Source organism: Acyrthosiphon pisum, chromosome A3 (assembly GCF_005508785.2).
Source record: "Acyrthosiphon pisum isolate AL4f chromosome A3, pea_aphid_22Mar2018_4r6ur, whole genome shotgun sequence".
NCBI classification, from domain to species: domain Eukaryota; kingdom Metazoa; phylum Arthropoda; class Insecta; order Hemiptera; family Aphididae; genus Acyrthosiphon; species Acyrthosiphon pisum.
The window spans coordinates 39,145,927-39,152,691 of record NC_042496.1 but is presented as its reverse complement, the minus strand read 5'-3'; the positions used below and the strand labels follow the sequence as shown (position 1 = coordinate 39,152,691).

General features: G+C 27.5%; 1 long non-coding RNA gene across 2 annotated transcripts in view; it reads left to right on the top strand.

The window, feature by feature from the left end:
* Positions 1–1,833, top strand: part of LOC100573495 — a 6,561-nt gene extending 4,728 nt beyond the window's left edge. For both annotated transcript variants that reach the window (XR_003839861.1, XR_003839860.1), the window contains one exon: positions 902–1,833. This is a non-coding gene — a long non-coding RNA (uncharacterized LOC100573495). The remainder of the gene's footprint in view (positions 1–901) is intronic.
* Positions 1,834–6,765: the final 4,932 nt, after the last annotated feature.

Here is a 6,765-nt window from a genome sequence, read left to right as displayed (position 1 = left end):
TTATATGAATATAAGTTTGACAAAAACTAGTGTTGCTAAAATATGGTCGTTTTTCCATAATTTTACTTTAACCTACGCTAAAAATAACTTATTGTACAACCAATAGATTCGTGGATTTCTACATTTAGCGTAGCTATATACTATGGATAATATACTAATGCAGAGATATTAGCACTAATCAACTGTGTTAAATAAGTTACCTGCCAACGTTAAAAAAAGAATAATGTTTAGTTTGTTGTTAAAATATAAAAACTTATAACACAGTTATTTTTTAAATTTTTATTTGATTACAAATAATTTTTACGCGTGATTACTAAAAAAAGTACCTATACGCACCTCGTACAGCAACATATTATATAAGATAAGCCGTGAACATATCACATTCAATTTAATTTATTGAATATTAAATATTTTATTCAACAGAGTTAGGTACTTACTTATTTGATACAGTTATACCAAAAGCAATAAGACATTGTCACAATATATAGTTTATACGTACACTTTTACAGATGTTGAAAACCATATTAACACATATTATAACAATCGAAGTACGTATGTATAAATAGTGTGTATTAATGTATAAGGTATTTTATTAGTTTTTTTTAATTTATGCTGATAACGTTTTTCTGTCTCTGTAAAAATTATTGTTTAAATTTATCAAAATCTGGAATTTAAAAAAAATATTTTTTAGTTTATAATAATAAAACAAAATTTTAATACCTTCATGGCAAAAATTATTATAACTATAAATGGGATTGTGATGAATATATGTTTGCCTGGTTTTTGGGTTAAAAATTGTTTTTATATACGTATAGTGTATACAAATGGAGTTATGTACGCGTCTGTGGAAGGACATTCTAATGAACACACTCAACAAATCTAATACTAATTTATTTTGCAGAAGCCAAATCTAAAACAAAAACGTATCTTGACTTCTGTGCGAGTGTTAGCGGTACAGCAAAAGATATTAAGGTTTTTTTTCACGGTATGATGGATGTTGTCAGTGTTGAGACCAGATAAGTAAAAATTATCTAGATATAGATAAAAGATTATTGCTCTAATATTATCTAGATTAAGATAAGATAGCATGTATTTAAATTATCTCAGATAAGATAAAATACAAACAAAATTTATCTAGATAAAAAAAAGATGAAAATTTAAAATATGTTTAAAATAGTTTAATTTAACCAACAATTAAATTTATATTTTATCGTGGAAAATTAATATATGTACCAATAATTGAAATCTTAAGATTAGGAATACAGATTTTTTAAACATAACATAAATAATGACCATCAATATTCCACAATTTTCTTAATATATGTTTACCCATTGGCCATTGGACATTGGTCATTCTTACTTACATAATTTAAAAGATTAATATAAGTATAATTTGTGTTTTGATCGTGTTTTACTATATACATTATGACTATTTTCTATTTGACATTTATAAAATGGACTCCATAGATGAGTTGCATGCATACAGGGCGCTCAAAAAAATTTTTTTTTTCGATTTACTTATATTATCTAGATAATTACTAAAAAGATAACGATTTTTTTATCTTAGATAACCCCTAGATACCTATCCACATTTTCATCTAGATAAGATAAAATATAAATAAATATCATCTAGATGAAATATCTAGATAAATTTATCTAGATAAGTCTCAACACTGGATGTTGTTTAAATATATTTTTGTTTATTCATTTTAAGATAAATATAAATTAAATTGTATAATTCAATACTATATCAGTATATCACATTATAATATTATTATTACTAATATATTAAATAATATAAAATATTATATATATATGTATTTTTTGTATGGGTTTTCTAGCCGTTTAGACTCTTAACACCAAAATTACTTCCTTACCTGCTCCTAGTCTACTCCAATTTATTCGTTCGCGACTCGTATCGGGCCGTCCTAATGATGTATCTACTCCGCGCTTCAGCCGACATCAGCGGTTGATAGATACGCGTCATGTCACCGGCGGTGCCAACCGACGGACGCCGACGGCGCGGCGTCCGTACTTGCGTCTAACGTCCGTTCGATGCCATCCGTCGTGTGGCCAGCGTACGTGCTTGGTTCGTAACGAGAGGATCGCGGAAGCAACGTGAGCTCTTTTTTCGGAGCTGGTTATCATGGTTTTCTTATCATCATCAGTTTGTTATCATTAAAAATTTAAAAATATTATTATAATAGCTATTTCATTTTCATTTTTTAAAAATGGCTTGAAAGTCTCTAAATATACTTATTATAGGTAAAATATACTTATTCGAAATATAATATTAGGTATTTCTGGAAATATAAACTATCAAGTATTAAGTATGACGGTAGTTTGTTCGGTATGTGATAAATACTTTTCAAAAAATAGTAATTTAGTTCGTCACATTGCCCGAATTCATTCGGAATCTCGTACGTCAAAACCATCAACAAGTCATTCATTTATTTGTGAACACTGCAATCAGTCATTTTCTAGAAAACAGAACCTTAAACGTCATTTATTGATTCATGCATCGACCTTCAATGAGCGTTTTAAGATTGTGTGTATGTATTGCTTATCTAATGGTATATCCAAAAAATGTGTCACTCGTAAACTACTGCAGAAACATTGTGTGAAGGTGCATGATGTGGAATTACAAGAAGAAATCAAAACATTTACTTCAATGGCAGGTAGAAAAAATGCGTTTAGAATGCAACTTTCAATATTATAGTGTAAGATAAATGTGAGTTTGAAATTGTATAGAATTCAATAAATGGCAACTTGATGTTCAACGAAGTACTCAGTGTCGATTTGTTTCTACTCGTGGTGATAATAAAGTTGCAAATGGTGTGAAAAAATTGTATCTGAATTGTCACCGTGATGGTTATTTTAACAGAAAGTTGAATTCTATAAGAAAACTAAAAAGTCAGGGTTCCAATAAGATTAATGCAACATGTACAGCACAAATGGTTGTATCTGAAAATCTTGACGGTTCCTATATTATTGTTAATTATACAAGTACCCACTGTGACCATAATTGTAACATAGGCCGTCTCACTTAAGCTAAGGAAGAACGAGCTTCTATCGCGGGTGAGTGTTAGAGAACTTATCAGTTAGAAGAATCATATAGGTATTTTATGTCTTATAATTTTTTAATTCGTATTGTGGAATGTCCAATTTCCTTTCTTGAATCTTACATACCTAAGTTATTTGTAGGTAGGTACTATTAATTATTAACTATTATTAATACTGTTAAGAACCCCTGATTATATTAGTTAGCATAGTATAAAATAGGGACGCATGTAAAACCCCGGAAAATAATCGAACGGACCGTACGATTCCGGAATGTAAATATTTAATATTCGGACTGTAATATCACGGACCGTAAAAATCCGGAAAGTTGTAAACCGTATATTCCCGGACCGTAAAAATCCGTAAAATTAAAAAAACGATACTAGCGCTCTCAAGTAGAGTGCCTTAAGGGGCCTGCTCGAGTGTCTTAATAAGGCGCAATATTTAGGCAATATGCAATTTCCTTGAATTAAAATAATAAGTTAATATACTTATATACTTTCAGTAGGTACCTATTTAACAAATAAAATTATGTTGTTGTTAAAAACGAAGACAAAGCTAAATAGCTAATTAATTTTATAATTTATTAGTGGGTGAACATTAAATATATAATAAAACGTAAATATAATATGATACTTAATTTTTTATTAAGAATAATCAAAATTTTTTATTCTTTAAACTATATCACAAATAGAAAGATCACACATCGTTCTACAGAAATTAGAAATGGATTAGGTATCATTGCTCTCAATACCTATGTTATTTTAAAAACAAATTTCCGAATACATATTATTAAATGTACTTGATTCTTTAGAGTTCATAACATATTATCTTCAATTTACTACTTTTGACGGAGACTTTTCCAAAAATTCTAAACAAACTCATATTGTACTTACATTTTTAAAAGTGGAAAAAAAAATGTTTGTACAAATGAACACTAGGTATATTATAATATACAATTAATGGTTACTTATCCATATATATAATATATATTTGAATTTATAATTGATAAATTTTCTTTCATCCGCTCAGAATCGTTTTTTATCGAATGCAATTTGATTTGATGTAGGTACCTATTTCAAGTTAACACGAAATACAATTGATAATTTTCAATTGAAAAAATAAATAAAATCGTTATTCTTCGCTTAAAATTTAAAAAATCTGTGTTTATTTAGTTTAAAAATGTTTTGGTAACAGTATAAAATAGTTATGATAAACCTTAATCTAAATATGCTATCCTTATATTATTTAATTATAAATATGGGTACCAACTAAAGTGTTATATACCTAGTGTCCTAGTGATAAACATTTTATATATTTTTAAATACGAAATAATTTGCAAATGTTCGTTATTTTGTCAAAATTTGAACTTTAATGCTTATAAAAAAAACTGCGCCTATTTATCTTTAATATTTTTAAACTGCTATTAAAAAATTCGTGAGGAATCTTGTGTTAAATGTGCAGGCTTTTTGATCCAACAACATTTTTTTAAAAAACAGAATAAAAAATTAAAATTGCAAATATTTATAAATAATTTAGTAAAAATACTATCATATTATACCTACAGAAAATTCTATATTAAAACATTCGGTTTTGTCAAAAACTAATTAGGCATACCAATTCCCGGTTTTCCTTACTTTTTTCTGTTTTTCCCGACGCTTCTAAAAACTACTATTAATTTTCAAATTTTGACCTCTCGAATGCACCACCAAAAAAGTTACTACAAAGTTTAATGTGGAAAGTCGAATTAATAACATCGTTAATTCTTTATATAAGTTGAACCAAAATCGTAAGATGCTTTAATACCAAATATTATTTTCATTCGAAAATCATTTCGACGGGTCGGCGTAGTGCCTACCTACTACCTAGTATTACAAAAAAACAATGTGGTTTATTCATACAACATTACAACAACAATAACAAAAACTATAGTTGTTACTATTATTATTGTTTTAAATTCTGAGCGATGAATGGATTGATTTTATAATAATGTGTGCGTGTCTTCATAAATTCATTTTTCTTCTTTTATCACATTGTGTGGCGGAAAAAATGTCACCACTCCGGTAAACTTCTCACACGTGTCCAATACCTTCAATGTATTTCATTGAGATTTGGTACGTAACAAAAAAAAAAAAGGTGGGTAAGTGGAAGTCGCTCTGCTATACAGTAGGTTACAAGTGGGTCACTGTATAATGGATGGTATTAAATTTGAATTCAATGATATAGTATTATTGTATAAGAAAAAACGATTTTGAGCGGAGATGGTATGTCAGTCTAGGTATAAGACATAATATTATGTAGGTAGTCTATGGTATTAAAAAAAAAAATTGACCTATAATAGGTTATAGGTTAATACCTATAATTAATTCCAAATTAATCATATCACAATATCTATTAGGTACTTATAACGCGTTATATATCAACAACAAACCGTGATACTATCATATAGATATATAATAGTATACTTTAGAAGTTTCAAGTATACCCAAGAATAATATTACACGATCACAACAAAATAACTAAAATAGTTATTCTAGGTTTTTAATATGTAATTTCGTCGAAATTTGAACTTAAAATGACTATAAAAATAAACTGTGTAAATATATGTTTTAGATTTTTTGGTAAGAAAATTAATTACTTACGTGGAATCTTGTTTTGAATTTTCAATTCTTAGATACAAAAGTTGAACATGTTATACATTTTTAACTACAAAATAATTATTCAAATTAAAATTTGATACATTTTGTCAAAATTCGATCTTTAAATGCTTAATAAAAAAAAATTGTGCCTATGTATTTTTAATATTATTCAACTGCTATTGTAGCAATATATCAGGAGCCTTGTATTCAATTTTTACACTTTTTGGCCCAACAGATAAAACTATATTGATATTTATAGAAAAAAAAACTAAAGAAAGGTGGGTAAGTGGATGTCGCTCTGCTGTACAGTAGGTTACAAGTGGGTCACTGTATAATGGATAGTATTAAATTTGAATTCAATGATATAATATCACTGTTTAAGAAAAACGATTCTGAGCGGAGACGGTTTGTCAGTCTAGATATTAGACATACATAATATTATAGGTATACTTATCTATAGTATTATTAATAATTTTCAAATTAATCATATCACAATATCCATTAGGTAACGCGTTATACATCAACAACAAACCGTGGTACTATCATAGATATATAATAGTATACTTTAGAAGTTTCAAGTACCCACAAATAATATTATACAATCACAACAAAATAACTAAAATATAGTTATTCCAGGTTTTTTAATATGTAATTTCGTCCAAATTTGAACTTAAAATGACTATAAAAATAAACTGTGCTTATGTATTTCTTAGAATTTTTGGTAACAGAATTAAATATTTACGTGGAATCTTGTTTTAAATTTTCAATCCTTAGATATAAAAGTTGAACATTTTATAAATTTTTAACTACAAAATAATTATTTAATTTTAAATTTGATAAATTTGTTCAACATTTTAACTTCAAATGCTTATAAAAAAAAATTGTGCCTATGTATTTGTAATATTTTTCAACTGCTATTGTATCAATGTATCAGGATCCTTGTATTCAATTTTTACACTTTTTGGCCCAACACAGTGGCGGCGCGAACTTTTTCGACAATGAGACAAGAAAATGTTAGTTGCAGCACACACGATCCACCTATTAAATTTGAACAGAGTCGCGGGGG